A 16153-nucleotide genomic window follows, 5' to 3' on the forward strand; every position below is an offset into this window, starting at 1 on the left:
CCTAGTCATAATTTTATAATATCCAACATTTTTAACCCAACTGGACAAAATTCCACCAAACTGATGCAGATCTATCTAGAGGACATGAAGTTGAACACCCATTTTGGAGTTTTCCATACCAAATCATTGAATTTGCCAATTCTGCTTATTATTTGGGGAGAGTAGGCAATTTATTTTCTTTGATAGACTCAACTTTAATAAGTTTAAACAGTTACAAGGTACTTAAAGGGATAGTAGCTATGATTTTGACAAAAATATGAACAGGTTTTAAAGCTGCTAAAACCAAAGATATGTACTAAATATAAGCAATAAGATCGCTAGAATGTTTTCATAAACTACAGAAGTGTTAATAATTGATAATTCATATCGTGTTGTGTGCCTATTCATCTCATTAGTTATGCATCTGGTTTACTTCCCGAACATTGCCGACAGAGCGAGTGAGCTAACCAAGATATATATAGATACGAACACGCGCCATTTATCAATTTATGTAAATAAAAAATATAACAAGTAATAGTATATACCGGCATATTATTCCAACCCAAGATTCTCCAACAACGGCGATATTATACACTTGTTATTACATTTGTATGACTTAACCATGCCAATAATGTATACACGTGTTTGTGTGTTATAATGGGGCCTCCATGAAGGATACACTTGAAAAATAATACTAAAGTTTAGGAAGTTGATTTATAATTTCTTCTAAGGTGGGAGATTACTGCCCGTAAATTTATAAACATATTTTTGTGAGCTGTTGCCTTTTCTTTTGTGTTTACTAACAGTAAGTGTCTGAAACCATTTTTATCTGATCTAGTTATTTGAGGACAAGAGATTTAGAAGGAAATGTACCTGCCTTCTCATCTTCTGTTTCCCCTGGTAGAAATAATTAAACTTTCAATAGTCTTATTTAGGGGAGGGTTATTTTATTTAAAGAATCATCATTGCTTAAAGAGGATCTTAATTTGATGAAATGGCCTAAAATATGCAATATTTTTATGACTGAAAAAAAAAAAAACACCAACATTTTCATGGTACAGATAACCTAGTAGATTTATTATCTTTAAATGAACAAAATTGTGACAGCTATTGGTTTGTGAGGAAGAATAAAATCTTGTTTCATGGTGAGTATCTTGTTTAAAATGAATACCAAGTCTTTCTTCATTATTGTTTGCTTTTGAATACATTTTTTATGTGAAAATTTCATTAATTAGTTTTGTTGTCAAATAATTAAATGTCGTTTACACCTGGGGATGTTGTAGTGTCCTAGGTATTAATTTTTTTCCCAATAATATAGTTAGATATATTGAACATCTATCATATGGTCTGTGACATACTTGGACTTGTTTAATTATTATTGTCATAACATCTGTGTCTCCTGGACCTAAATTAATACTCGGTTAAGTTTTCATTCCTATCTATAAGTGGTTGTAATTAAATCTTTTGTTCAATAATTATTTGTGATCAGGTTTGGGGGATACATGTTGGTCACGACTGTGGTATAGATTTAGTGTAGTATTTGACACTATAGCAAGCTGTTATACTTCATCATGCAAACACCAGTATAAGTACCTTGAATTCAGAAATAACTTTGATTTTTGAAGAATGGGCAAAAAATTGAGATACATATTTTTGATTTCATGGTATCTGCATACAGATATATGTACCAGATATCAGAATGTGAGTTCCATTCTCAATTTTATCTTATATTTGCAATACTCGCCCAGTCTCAATTTTATCTTATATTTGCAATACTCGCCCAGTAGCATTATTCACATTGATTAAAACCTCTTTAATAATTTCTGAATTTACAATATATAGCATGTTTGATTGTATCAGTAGTATTCCTAGCCATGCTTGATAGGTATGTTGCAGGCAATGTTCTTGAAACTTTATTTTATTTGCAGTTGGTACATTATCTGTGAAAGGGAAGCAATCATAAGATCCACATCACTTTTCTATCTTTAAATTAAAAGGGTCACCATAAGTTTAAGTATTTTTAGCATTTAGGAGTTACTTATGAATTCTTTTATAACATTGCTTGTTATCAGTTCTTTGCAGCACATATTAGATTGTTGTTCTCTTCCTATTTATGTTTTAGCATTGTGTTTCATAGAGTTTTAAAGATTGATTGATCTTTTCAATAGTATAGTTCATGATAAAAATCATGTGATCTTCTACAAGTATGAGATACTCTGTCTTTTACCTTGTAAAACTCCAATGAAAGTAGAATGACTATGCTGCAATCTTGTAGTCAGGTTGCCACAAAGTTACTAAACACTTTAAGTTTTTCAGAAAACTGAATAATTATTCACTAAAATTCCCAAGACAAGCAAAGCAACAAAGCAACAGTTTGCAGCAAGTTTTTGACATACTCTGAAAATTGTCTGAAAGTTTGCTGTAACTTCTTCACAGACTTTACTGCAGGACTTTATCCTTTTTGGAACCAATCTTGTCATTGTTACGCCTTAATAGTTTTTGGCGAGCCTTCAACATTAAGATAGTGATCTGGAGGGTGCTGTTAACTAACTTCTTAAAACCTTTATATTTTAGAAGGTGAAAGACCTGGATGCTTCATACCTTCTTTATAGATGCCTTATGTCACAAAGTTTCTGTCTGTCACATGTTCATTGTCCACGACCTCATTTTCAAAGTCCAGTGACAACTTGAAAAAATTTAAGATTTCTTGCAATTTTAATTTCTCTCTTATTATGAGTAATAGGATAACAATTTTAGATATGTGCATACCTTGCAAGGTCATCATGCCCTTCAGACAGTTGTCACTTGACCGTGACCTCATTTCAGTGATCAGTGAACAAAGATAAGTTTTGGTGGTCAAGTCCATATCTCAGATACTATAAGCTATAGGTCTAGTATATTTGGTGTACGAAAGAATTGTTATGTGTACTTGTCCAACTGGCAGGTGTCATCTGACCTTGACCTAATTTTGATAGTTGAGTGTTTATAGTTAAGTATTTGTGTTTTGGTCTTTTCCTTGTAATACTGTATGCAATAGACCTTCTATACCTGGTGTATGGGATGATTGTAAAGCTTTTTATTTAGTACTATCAACATAATGCCAATGGTTAGTAAAGAAAGGGAGACATTTCAGTGTGTGCACTCTTGATGATAATCTCTATGAACTTTCATGTTTTGTAAGATTCTCATATGTTGTTTCCCTTACTGATAATTTTGCTTTAAATGTGCTGCAACTATTTTTCAGAAAGCAAGGGAAATGTAAAGGGTATGCTAGAACAAAAAGGTTAAAAGAAGACATTTCTTGTGAAACGAAATAATTCATTTTAACAAGTAGGATGTGACATGTACATCTTTTAATGAGCCATGTGTTACAGTGATTGATTGGACAATTCTTTAAGTTCCCATTTTATTGAGACTTTTAGTTAGCCAGTTGTCCCATGGGAGTTTAGAGCACATGTACTCTGTTTTCATTGGTCATCTTCTACTGTATCCATCTACTTTACAAGGATTTACAAAGCTTAATTCTGTTTTGTGTGTCCTGCGAAGTAGGATGAAATTAATGATTCAAACAGGATAGAAACTTGTCCAAATCACTTGTTTTAAAGCTGATTCTGTGATATTTATTTCAAAGTAAATGTACAGGAACTTTCCATATATAGAGAAATAATTAACCAGCCTTGGTTTTAGAATTTTAAAAGTAGAACTTTATTTGATTAACTGACACACAAAGTTTGCACATTACTTTACCAAAACATTTCATTTTAACAGAAATTCAGCTTAATTACAACTTAAAGAGTAATGAACATTTCCTGATGAATCTTGTTTGAAGTTAATAGTTTCCTTTATTTCAGTAAAAATACAAGTTCATTATGTTTTAATCATTTTCTTTGCTCTGACAGTATTATTGTTAAAATGACAGTATTATTGTTAAAATGACAATTTTATTGTTAAAATGACAGTATTATTGTTAAAATGACAGTATTATTGTTAAAATAGCTTGCCTAAGATTTTTTTTTATCTTTAATGTGAGTTTTATTATTAATAGCTTGCCTTTGAATTTGTTGTTTTTGACTTGCAGTATTATTGATGATTTTGTTTCATTAAATAGCTTGCCTCTGAATTTCCATGTGAAAATATTATTGTTGAAATGGTAGTTTTATAGCATGCCTGTGAGTTAGACTTGACAGTATTTTTGTTGAAATCACTATATTGAATAACTTGCCTATTAATATGTCATCTTTGAATGGACAATATTGTATCTAGCCTGATACATTACATTTAATAGCTTGTCGGTGAATTTTCCCTCTTATTCTGTGAATGATCACATCATTGAAATTTCAAGCTCTAAAAATAAGTATGACTCCTGTCTTTGGCTAAAGGTATCATTACTTTTTTAGGTTCTGATTTTTCTCATACAGCCTTCTCTATTGCTTTTTCTGGATCTTCAGCAGAAATATCTCCACTTTTTGTTTCCAAATTATATGCACAAACTTTTGTAATTAGTCTTTTATGATTATATGTACATCCATAATCTGCATATGAAAGTTTTTTTGTTTTTTTTTATTAAATCTTGTTTATTAAAATTATTACCTCTAGAATCGCTTGACTTTATTGTTAAAATGGATGTGAGTCCAAACATTAACATGCTTTTTTACCCCAAGATTTATTATGTTTAAAGGTAAATTACTAACAAGTAAATGGTGTAATTATACCCCACGCAACGAAGTTGCGGAGGGTATAATGTTTTTGACCCGTCCGTCCGTCCGTCAGTCCGTCAGTCCTGTTTCTTGTCATCGCAACTCCTCTCAAACCACACAACAGAATTTCACGAAACCTTTTCAGATAATAAGGACATACTATGTAGTTGTGCATATCGACGGGAAATTGCGATTCAATTTTTTTTCTAGGAGTTACGCCCCTTTGAACTTGTTTACTTTAATGTACTACTGCAACAGTTTGTCATCGCAACTCCTCTCAAACCACACAACAGAATTTCACGAAACCTTTTCAGATAATAAGGACATACTATGTAGTTGTGCATATCGACGGGAAATTGCGATTCAATTTTTTTTCTAGGAGTTACGCCCCTTTGAACTTATTTACTTTAATGTACTACTGCAACAGTTTGTCACCGCAACTCCTCTCAAACCACACAACAGAATTTCACGAAACCTTTTCAGATAATAAGGACATACTATGTAGTTGTGCATATCGACGGGAAATTGCGATTTAATTTTTTTCTAGGAGTTACGCCCCTTTAAACTTATTTACTTTAATGTACTACTGCAACAGTTTGTCATCGCAACTCCTCTCAAACCACACAACAGAATTTCACGAAACCTTTTCAGATAATAAGGACATACTATGTAGTTGTGCATATCGACGGGAAATTGCGATTCAATTTTTTTTCTAGGAGTTACGCCCCTTTGAACTTATTTACTTTAATGTACTACTGCAACAGTTTGTCATCGCAACTCCTCTCAAACCACACAACAGAATTTCATGAAACTTTGTAGATAATAAGGACATACTATGTATATTGACAGGAAATTATTATTCAATATTTTTTCTTATACTTAATTAATTTCTCCAATGACAATGTGGGGACGTGGGGTATGTGAGCGTGCTCACTAAGGTTCTTCAATTGGGACTTGATGTATGGCAAGTGATTGTATTTTGCTCAAAGATTTCTCAAATGAAGTGATCTCATGAAGGCTACTATTAAAGGATTTGGGATTACTTTTCCCCATGAAAACTTCAAAAATCAATTGGGAATATTGGACACTTTAATCTTGAGACATTCTAATTTCACTCTTGTTTTGCCACTTATTGCGTATGACATTATATAAAAGAAATGTTTTAAAAATTTATCAATTGTGTGTTATTTAGTGATACTAATCATGAATGGAAACTGAAGTTATATACACTTTCCCTGCCAGACTAGCAGTGTGTAGTCTTACAAATTGTTTTTAAAGGTTAAATTTACTTTTTGTAGAGTCGTAATCAGGCTGACCTAGACTTCTCATCATAGTTCCAAGATACCACAGTGCTAATATTTGGGCATAACCAGTTTCTTAATAACTGTGAGTAATAGGTTAACTGTGTTGGGTAAACCTGACCTATTGACTTTCAACTCATTTAACAGTTCAATGATCAGTATTTTATGCTAAGGCTAAACCCTAAGTTCTGTGAATAATATTTATATTTACTTTTAAATTGGTCTTATTCAACTTGAGTAAAGTTAGTATTTAGTTTAAAGAATCATTTCATAAAGTGTCTACGTACCTGACCTCATTTTCATGGTTCACAGATCAATATTAAGTTTTCATGCTTGAATCAGTGCTTCAATCTCTATGTGTCAGACACTGGATGTTAGTTAAACAGCCAACAATCAGTCTATATGTTGAAGGCATCTGGTTATAGGTTTTAAAACTGTTTGGTCTATGAAATCAAACTAAACTTAGAATATTCAACTGAGAAGGTTAATCTGACCTTGACCTCATTTTTTCAGTTCATTTATCAGTGTTAAGGTTTTTATGGCCCCACAACGAAGTTGTCAGTGTCATATAGTTTTACCCTTGTCCGAAATTCCAAAATTCTGTAATTCCGAAATTCCGTCATACAGTCATTCCGCAACAAACCATTATATGGAGTTTTTTTCTAAACGCCTTCAGATATTGGGCTGATTTTTGGTATGTGAGTTAACCGTGAGGAGTTACAGATCAAGTTTCAGATTGGTTCCGCTCCACTAATTTTTGCCGAAATTAAGGGCTTTGGACTTTGAGAATTTGTTGAAAATCACGGTTATACAGACTTTTTTTTCCAAACGCCTTCAGATATTGGGCTGATTTTTTATATGTGAGTTAACCATAGTGAGTTACAGATCAAGTTTAAGTTTCGTTCCCCTCCATTAATTTTTGCTGAAATTACGGGCTTTGAACTTTGAGAATTTGTTGAAAATTGTTGAAAATCACAGTTATACAGACTTTTTTTCTAAACGCCTTCAGATATTGGGCTGATTTTTGATATGTGAGTTAACCATGATGAGTTACAGATCAAGTTTAAGTTTCGTTCTGCTCCACTAATTTTTGTAGAAATTACAGGCTTTGGACTTTGAGAAATTGTTGAAAATCACAGTTATACAGTCTTTTTTTCTAAGCGCCTTCAGATATTGGGCTGATTTTTGGTATGTGAGTTAACTATGATGAGTTACAGATCACTGGCTTTGGACCTTGATAAATTATTGAAAATCACAGTTATACAGATTTTTTTTTAATAAGGCTCCAGATTTTGAGCTGATGTTTGATATGTAAGACTACCATCATGTTTGTGTCCACATGTTTTTATATTGAAGTTGCAGATTTTTCAACTTTTTGGGATGGGGCCATTCATGTCGCTTTCACACATCTAGTTTGATATATAAAGTAAGATTAATTGTTCGTTTAACATCAAGTAGTTAATATTTGACAGCCAGAAGGAATTAACAATACATTGAACAGGTAAGTTAGACAAAGGAATCAAGGGGATAAATGACAGAACAGATTAAGGTCTATGACAATACATCATTCAATTATAATCAATTAAGGGGTTGATTCACTATGACCACTTATTATAGTGATCTTATCCCTGCAGGCCCATCAATGGACAGAAAATCAATCTGTTGTATAATACTTCCACCCACTCACTTTTACCTGGAAATTCCACCATCATCTGTGCTGAAGATTCTGGTTAGATATTATCAAACTGCTTCTTATTAAACAACCTTAATCTTAAACTTTACATCAAAGATTTACTGGATTACCGATTTATTAACTGTATTTGATATATAAATCCTCTATGACCTTTATGTTAGATCAGTTTATGTCATTGATGTAATCTGTGGTGAAGATACAGTTTGATATCACATATCACCTACCTATCATACTACCTTTATTATATGAACTGAGGGGCCTAAGTAGTTACTACTGTACTCACAAGCCAGTCAGCACTTAGGTTGTGAGTTGGAACCATGCTCGTGTAGGTGCACTTTACTCCCATATTTATTGGCTAGAGTTGTCAATTTTCCTATCGATGGTCTGGTTTTCTCCTGACACTCCAGCTTCCTCCAACAGTAAAACTTGCTGCCAAGAAACAGACCAAAAGTGGCGTATAAACACCAACAATCAATCAATCATATGAACTGTAATCAAGTTCTAGAATCTTTAATCCATGACATATAGGTCACATTTACCATTTTGACAACATTGACTAGATTAGTAGGTTAATACTACATTCATACTACATTTTACTAATTATTTACATTAGAATTATTTATTGTTGAGAGGAACAGATGCATCAGTGTATACAGTCTGATTCAAATCAAACATCTCAGCGCTCCTGTTTTCTGATATGTCGCAACAGATAGTGAGAGGTTTTATTTTAATCCGACTCCAGTGTATATCCTTTTCTTAGGACAAAAATGTTCATTTATTTATTTATAGATGTTCTGAAATCTGTAAACTTTAATTGTGATGATGTTAAATGATTTAGAGATTTCAATGTAGTGTGATTGCCCATGAGACAACTAACCACAGAAGTTCAAATGAATATAGTCTTTTTGATATTTCTAGTTGTTTGCCACTTACATAATTGTGTTGGGGGAGGAAGCATAACTTAACAGTTGGTAAAAATTGATAGCTTTTAGCTTTAAAATAAAAAATCTCCATCCAAGATTCAGAGTAAAAGTACAAATTATATTTTTTATAATAAATTGTGAGTTATCCTAAGAATACACTATTGTGGTAGCTACGATAGTAATGAAAGCTTTCAAGTGTCACTCTGTCAGAAGCCAATGTGAATATGTAGCCTTAAGTTGGAAAATGATTTCCTGTATTATACCAGATAAAATGTCATTTACATAATGTATAGATGGTTCCTTAGTTTATCAAATACTAATACTATAATTAGAGATTTTACCTGATGTCTGCAATGTCTTATTGGCTTAATACAGGTACAAAACAGGTAAGGAAACTTAGACATTTAAATCTGATGAAATTAAAATCAATCTTGTTATAAACATGCTTTATATGTTTTTCAGTGGGAGATTTGAAATGATCAATTGAGGTGATTCTATCTGCAGTAACTGTAAGTGAAATTTATAATTAGAACGATCATTGACGAATTATTACTACTTAGTCTTTTCTTTATAAATATTTCATAATTTGTCAGTACAAAACAGGTAGGAGTTATGTGATTTGTTGATCCCTGATGCGATTTCTTCTGTAGGAAATGTACTTGCATTTCGAAATTCCTATTATAAGAACTTAAAATATTGAATCTCATGATGTATAGCGGTATACCAAATTTGTTACAAATGAGAAAAATGCTAGATCACCATTTCTAGAATTGTATAAACACTGATACCGACCACAAAGGACAAGGTACAATAAGGCCCGTTTTTGGCCCCCCTATTTTCTCATTTTTCAAATTCTGTTTTGGAAAGCTACTTATTATGTTAAAAGATTCCCTGATGTTTGAAGTTTGTTTGGATGAACTTCAAAACCCTTAATTTTCACAACTGGGGGAGGTGAGGGGGGTTAACTTTCTGTTATTATTAAAATACTGTAATTATTATTCATTTGCAGGTGATTTTACAACAAATTGTTATTTTTTTAGTGCCTGCGCCAAAGTGACCCAGGAATTTTTTTTATTCCAATGTCATGAGAACTGTTTTTGCTGTCTAAATCGCCATAATTTTTTCCGGGTCACGTAGGCTCACGCTACTAAATTTAAGAGACAATGGCCAAAAATCGTTAATTTTCCTTCTTTTGGCGTTTTTGATGCCCTTTTACCACCCTAATCTAACCTAACTAATTTTCTGAAATTAATAGTTTTGAAGTTCATCCAATAAACTTCAAACCTAAGGGAATATTTTAACGTTATAAGAAGCTTTCCAAAGCAAAATTTAGAAAATGATAAAATAGGGGGGGCCAAAAATGGGCCTTATCGTACCTTGTCCTTTCTTAATAATGTCAATTCATTTATTTTTGTGTAAACCAATTTTGGTGGATTCAGGAAAACTTATATTTTCATGGATATTTGATTTCTCAGATTTGCCAAAGTATACAAGATCTTAGAAAATGTTTTTTATTTCCTCATTATACATATAGATTTGTGGTTAAGATTAACAATGTTTACCAATAAAATCTACGATAATTGTTATCTAACGAATAATAATGAATCCACAGTATATGAAATTGGTACAAGCATTCCATTACATCATTTTCAATTTTTCTTTGGATAATAAGTATGGCAATATCTAATTATGGGTAAATGATTATGGAGGTATCTGATTTCAGTCAATGAGTATTGATGCATCTAATTTTTAGCTCACCTGTCCCGAAGGGACAAGTGAGCTTATGCCATCACTTGGCGTCCGTCGTCGTCCGTCGTCTGTCGTCGTCTGTCGTCGTCGTCTGTCGTCGTCGTAAACTATTTCAAGAATCTTCTCCTCTGAAACTACTGGGCCAAATACTTTCAAACTTTAACTGAATGTTCCTTAGGGTATCTAATTTACAAATTGTATCCAAAGTTTTGATCTATCAACAAACATGGTCGCCATTGCTAAAAATAGAACATAGGGGTCAAATGCAGTTTTTGGCTTATAACTCAAAAACCAAAGCATTTAGAGCAAATCTGACATGGTGTAATATTGTTTATCAGGTCAAGATCTATCTGCCCTGAAATTTTCAGATGAATCAGACAACCCGTTGTTGGGTTGCTGCCCCTGAATTGGTAATTTTAAGGAAATTTTGCTGTTTTTGGTTATTATCTTGAATATTATTATAGATAGAGATAAACTGTAAAACAGGAATAATGTTCAGCAAAGTAAGATTTACAAATAAGTCAACATGACGGAAATGGTCAGTTGACCCCTTTAGGAGTTATTGCCCTTTATAGTCAATTTTTAACCATTTTTCGTAAATCTTAGTAATCTTTTACAAAAATCTTCTCCTCTGAAACTACTGGGCCAAATACTTCCAAACTTTAACTGAATGTTCTTTAGGGTATCTAGTTTGTAAATTGTATCCGAAGTTGTGATCTATCAACAAACATGGTCGCCATTGCTAAAAATAGAACATAGGGGTCAAATGCAGTTTTTGGCTTATAACTCAAAAACCAAAGCATTTAGAGCAAATCTGACGTTGGGTAATATTGTTTATCAGGTGAAGATCTATCTGCCCTGAAATTTTCAGATGAATCAGACAACTTGTTGTTGGGTTGCTGCCCCTGAATTGATAATTTTAAGGAAATTTTGCTGTTTTTGTTTATTATCTTGAATATAATTATAGATAGAAATAAACTGTAAACAGCAATAATGTTCAGCAAAGTAAGATCTTCAATTAAGTCAATTTGACCAAAATTGTCAATTGACCCCTTAAGGAGTTATTGCCCTTTAAAGACTTTTTTCACAATTTGTTCATCATGTTGACTTTATACTTTAAAAAATCTTCTCCTTTAAAACTGCTGTATCAATTTCAGCCAAACTTAGGCTAAATGAGTTTCAGAGTATCTAGTATAAATTTTATATTTTATTTCCTTGTATGTCAAGAAACATAGCTCCTATGGCTAAAATAGAACATAGGAGAAAATGATTATTTTTTTTGGCTTTTGAAGAAAATAGGACGATCCAAAAAACATTTAAATAAATTGAAAAGCCAAAATAATCATTGATGAGAGATTTAACCAAAAGAATTAAGGTGAGCGATTCAGGCTCTTGAGAGCCTCTTGTTTTAATGAGTATGGAAGTATCTGAATTTGGTTAATGAGTATGGAGGTATCTAATTTTGGTGAGTAGGTATGGATGTATCTAATTTTGGTTAATGAGTATGGAAGTATCTGAATTTGGTTAATGAGTACGGAGGTATCTAATTTTGGTGAGTAGGTATGGAGGTATCTAATTTTGGTTAATGAGTATGGAAGTATCTGAATTTGGTTAATGAGTACGGAGGTATCTAATTTTGGTGATTAGGTATGGAGGTATCTAATTTTGGTTAATGAGTATGGAAGTATCTTAATTTGGTCAATGAGTACGGAAGTATCTGATTTTGGTTAATGAGGTGTCTTACTTCAGTTAATGAGTATGGAGGTGTTCTTTTTTTTTTGGGGGGGGGGATGGAAATGAGTATGGCAGTATCTTATTTGGTTAATTAGTATGGAGGTATGGAATTTTGGTTAATGAGTATGGCAGTATCTTATTTTGGTTAATGAGTATGGATTTCTTTTATTTTGGTCAATGGGTATGGAGGCATCTCGTGTAAATGAGTATGGAGGATATATCTTATTTTAGTTAATGAGTATGCAGTCTGCACTGTTAGCCACAAGTCAGATGCCCCAGACTAGTTAAATTTATTTCAACTATTAAGTATTTGCAAAAGTTTGTTTAGACACCCAAGAAAAAGATGCAATCAGACTAGTAGTTAAAAAATTTTTTGGTGCAGAGTATTGAGGCTTATTTTAGTTAATACTTTAACACTTGGTTAAAACAGTACCAGTTGTAGTCAATTTGGTACCAAGTATTGAGGTATCTACTTTGGATATCAAGTTTGGATCTTAATGATTATGGATGCATTTAAATATGGTTAATGAGTATGGATGAATCCAAATATGGTTAATGATTATGGAGGCATCCAAATATTGTTAATGATTATGGATGTATCCAAATATGATTAATGATTATAGATGTATCCAAATATGGTCAATGAGTTTGGGTGTATCCAAATATGGTTAATGATTATGGATGTATCCAAATATGATCAATGATTATGGATGTATCCAAATATGGTCAATGAGTTTGGGTCAATGATTATGGATGTATCCACATATGGTCAATGAGTTTGGGTCAATGATTATGGATGTATCCAAATATGGTCAACGAGTTTGGGTCAATGATTATGGATGTATCCAAATATGGTCAATGAGTTTGGGTCAATGATTATGGATGTATCCAAATATGGTCAATGATTATGGATGTATCCAAATATGGTTAATGATTATGGATGCATCCAAATATGGTTAATGAGAATGGATGTATCCAAATATGGTTACCAGTAATGAATATGGAGGCATTTAATTTTAGTAAATGCCAATTAGCATTAATGAGTATGAGTGTATCTATAAATTTAAAACTTTTAGTTCACTGCATTATTCTATAAAAATAACATAATAGGTAACATATATTTCTGTGTCAACATTTTACAATTTCAACATCTGCATTTTGCTATAGAAATTACATACAGGCAAGACATATCTCTCCTGACAACAGTTTATCTCTAGGGTACATTATATGGAAACTTAATTCAGTAAAAACATTCATACCTATTAGTCAGCTTCAATAACAGTCGCTAATTTATTTAATAAACTATTAACATCACTGTTGCACATGTGACATAGTAACAACATTGTTGTAGATCAGGGAAATGATCACTTCTATTCAGCAAGCTAACACTCATTTTATTTTGGGAAAACATAGTTTATTTTTAAATTGAAACTGCTTTTATCTAGATTTGAATATCGGTAAGTATTTTGTTTCTATTTGTTAGTTCTTTTGGTGTTTAGTACTGATCTGATTTTAGTTTGGCCATAATGAAGTTCTGAAGGTGGAGACTAAAGCTTGATCTTTCAAGTATATAATTATGTTAGTTTAAGGGAAACCTCTTATTATGAGTTAATGATATTTGGTACACAGTTGTATTAGCATTGACTTACTGTAAATTTGAATAATTTGGACATGAACATATTTTGCTTGATTTGGTACCTATACTCTTTTCAATCAAAATAATCAAAACAAGCTTTCTGGCTTTTGGGAGCCTCCAGTTGCTTTATTTTTTTTTTATAACAATATAATATAAATGAAAAGATGTGGTATGAATGCCAATGCGTCAACTCTTCATCCAAGTCACAATGCATATAAAGTAAACAATTATAGGTCAAAGTACACCCTTCAGCGCTGAGCATGATTATACAAGTTTCACAACAATTTAAGGAACAATTAAAGCTAACCTTTAGGTATGTTTATTGACAAAACATAATTTTATTAAATTACTTTTAAGTTTATGTTTATATAACTTTCCCTTAAAATCAATTGCAATAGTATACATGTAGTTTAGTGATGTAAGCTACAAAATGGAGAAAAAGAGGTTTGGGAAAATGCCATTGAGACAACAACCTAACAACAAAAAAGGCAGAAAGACATCTAGGTATTTGAGGTTAGTAGGTCAAAGTCAAGGTCATTGCTAATGAAATTTCCCTTTTATTACTTATCAATGCAGCGATCAGTTTTAAGTGGTAACATAAAGACAAGGGTTAGTTGACGTGACTTTATATTGACTGTTAACATGACATATTTTAACAGAGTCTACTACATGTACAAAGAAACATAGAGACAAGGGTTAGTTGACTTCATATTGGCTGTTAACATGACATATTTTAACAGAGTCTACATGTACAAAAAAAGTTTAATTCATTTCTGTTTACTTCCTCCAGTATATGCATGTCATATTTGTTGTTGGTTGTTATGCAATCTTTAATCCATTATTGTAAGTCAATGTTGGATCCGGTAATAAGAACTAATAGGTATGCAGATCTGATGCATCGCAATGTAAACAAAGTAGGAAATGAAAAGATGATTGTAAATGTAGGATGAATGTAAGTTTTATATTACATCAAATGAATGGTTTTATGGTATACATGTTGTTCAATTTATTATATAAATCTTATTGATAAAAGCTAAGTAAACATTAAATTTTAATTTAAAATCTTTATCAGCAGTGGTGAAAAGTACTGAAGGATATAATAATGCATAAATATCATCTGAAGCAAATGAATATTGACATGTCAAGCAATAATACTAAAGATAATTCATCAATTTTATTATATAACAAGAACATCAGATTGTTTGGAATTATACTTTTGATTTGAGAGTCAACGGACTTTCAGTTGGAGACATTAAAATCCAAAAATTAAAGAAAATGAAGATATTGGGTAAACTAGTTACCTACATGTAGATATTACATTTTTGGCCACCTGTCGATATGATCATGAGTGATGGAAAACCTCATAGTCAGTTGTTATGGCATTGTATGAAAACATTTAATGTAACCTGTTTTCAAGATGATATCATTGAATGGTTTTTGTCGAGCCTGCAACTTTTGTTGCAGAAAGCTCGACATAGGGATAGTGATCCGGCGGCTACGGCGGCGGTGTTAGCTAACTTCTTAAAAGCTTTATATTTTAGAAGGTGGAAGACCTGGATGCTTCATACTTTGTATATAGATGCCTCATGTTACAAAGTTTCCGTTAGTCACATGTCCAATGTCCTTGACCTCATTTTCATGGTTCAGTGACCACTTGAAAAAAAAGTTCAGATTTTTTGTAATGTTGAATTCTCTCTTATTATAAGTAATAGGATAACTATATTTGATATGTGCGTACCTTGCAAGGTCCTCATGTCTGTCGGACAGTTTTCACTTGACCTCGACCTCATTTCATGAATCAGTGAACAAGGTTAAGTTTTGGTGGTCAAGTCTGTATCTCAGATACTATAAGCAATAGGGCTTGTATATTCGGTGTATGGAAGGACTGTAAGGTGTACATGTCCAACTGGCAGGTGTCATCTGACCTTGACCTCATTTTCATGGTTCAGTGGTTATAGTTAAATTTTTGTGTTTTGGTCTGTTTTTTTCATTCTATATGCAATAGGTCTACTGTATTTGTTGTATGGAATGATTGTAAGGTGTACATGTCTAGCGGGCAGATGTCATGTGACCTTGACCTCATTTTCATGGTTCAGTGGTTATAGTGAAATTTTTGTGTTTTGGTCTGTTTTTTTCATACTATATGCAATATGTCTACTATATTTGTTGTATGGAATGATTGTAAGGTGTACATGTCTAGCGGGCAGATGTCATGTGACCTTGACCTCATTTTCATGGTTCAGTGGTCAAAGTTAAGTTTTGAGTTTTGGTCTATTTATCTAATACTATATGCCATAGGTCAACTATATTTGGTGTATGGAAATATTTTATGATCTTTATGTCAGTAGCACAGGTTTCTTTTGACCATGACCTCATTTTCACAGTTCATTGCACAGTGTTAATTTTTTGTGTTTTGGTCAATTTTTCTTAAACTATAAGTA

General features: G+C 32.3%; 1 protein-coding gene across 5 annotated transcripts in view; it reads left to right on the top strand.

Moving 5' to 3' along the window:
• Positions 1 to 16153, top strand: part of LOC139502669 (3',5'-cyclic-AMP phosphodiesterase 4B-like) — a 255985-nt gene that overhangs the window by 26171 nt on the left and 213661 nt on the right. For 2 of the 5 annotated variants that reach the window (XM_071292201.1, XM_071292250.1), the window contains exon 7: positions 9056 to 9102. The gene's annotated coding sequence lies outside the window, so the exon portion shown is untranslated. Of the gene's footprint in view, positions 1 to 5974; positions 6063 to 9055; positions 9103 to 14155; positions 14226 to 16153 lie in introns of those variants that run through there. The other 3 variants (XM_071292259.1, XM_071292208.1, XM_071292215.1) reach the window with 3 other exon arrangements.

Source organism: Mytilus edulis, chromosome 1 (assembly GCF_963676685.1).
Source record: "Mytilus edulis chromosome 1, xbMytEdul2.2, whole genome shotgun sequence".
Lineage (NCBI taxonomy): Eukaryota > Metazoa > Mollusca > Bivalvia > Mytilida > Mytilidae > Mytilus > Mytilus edulis.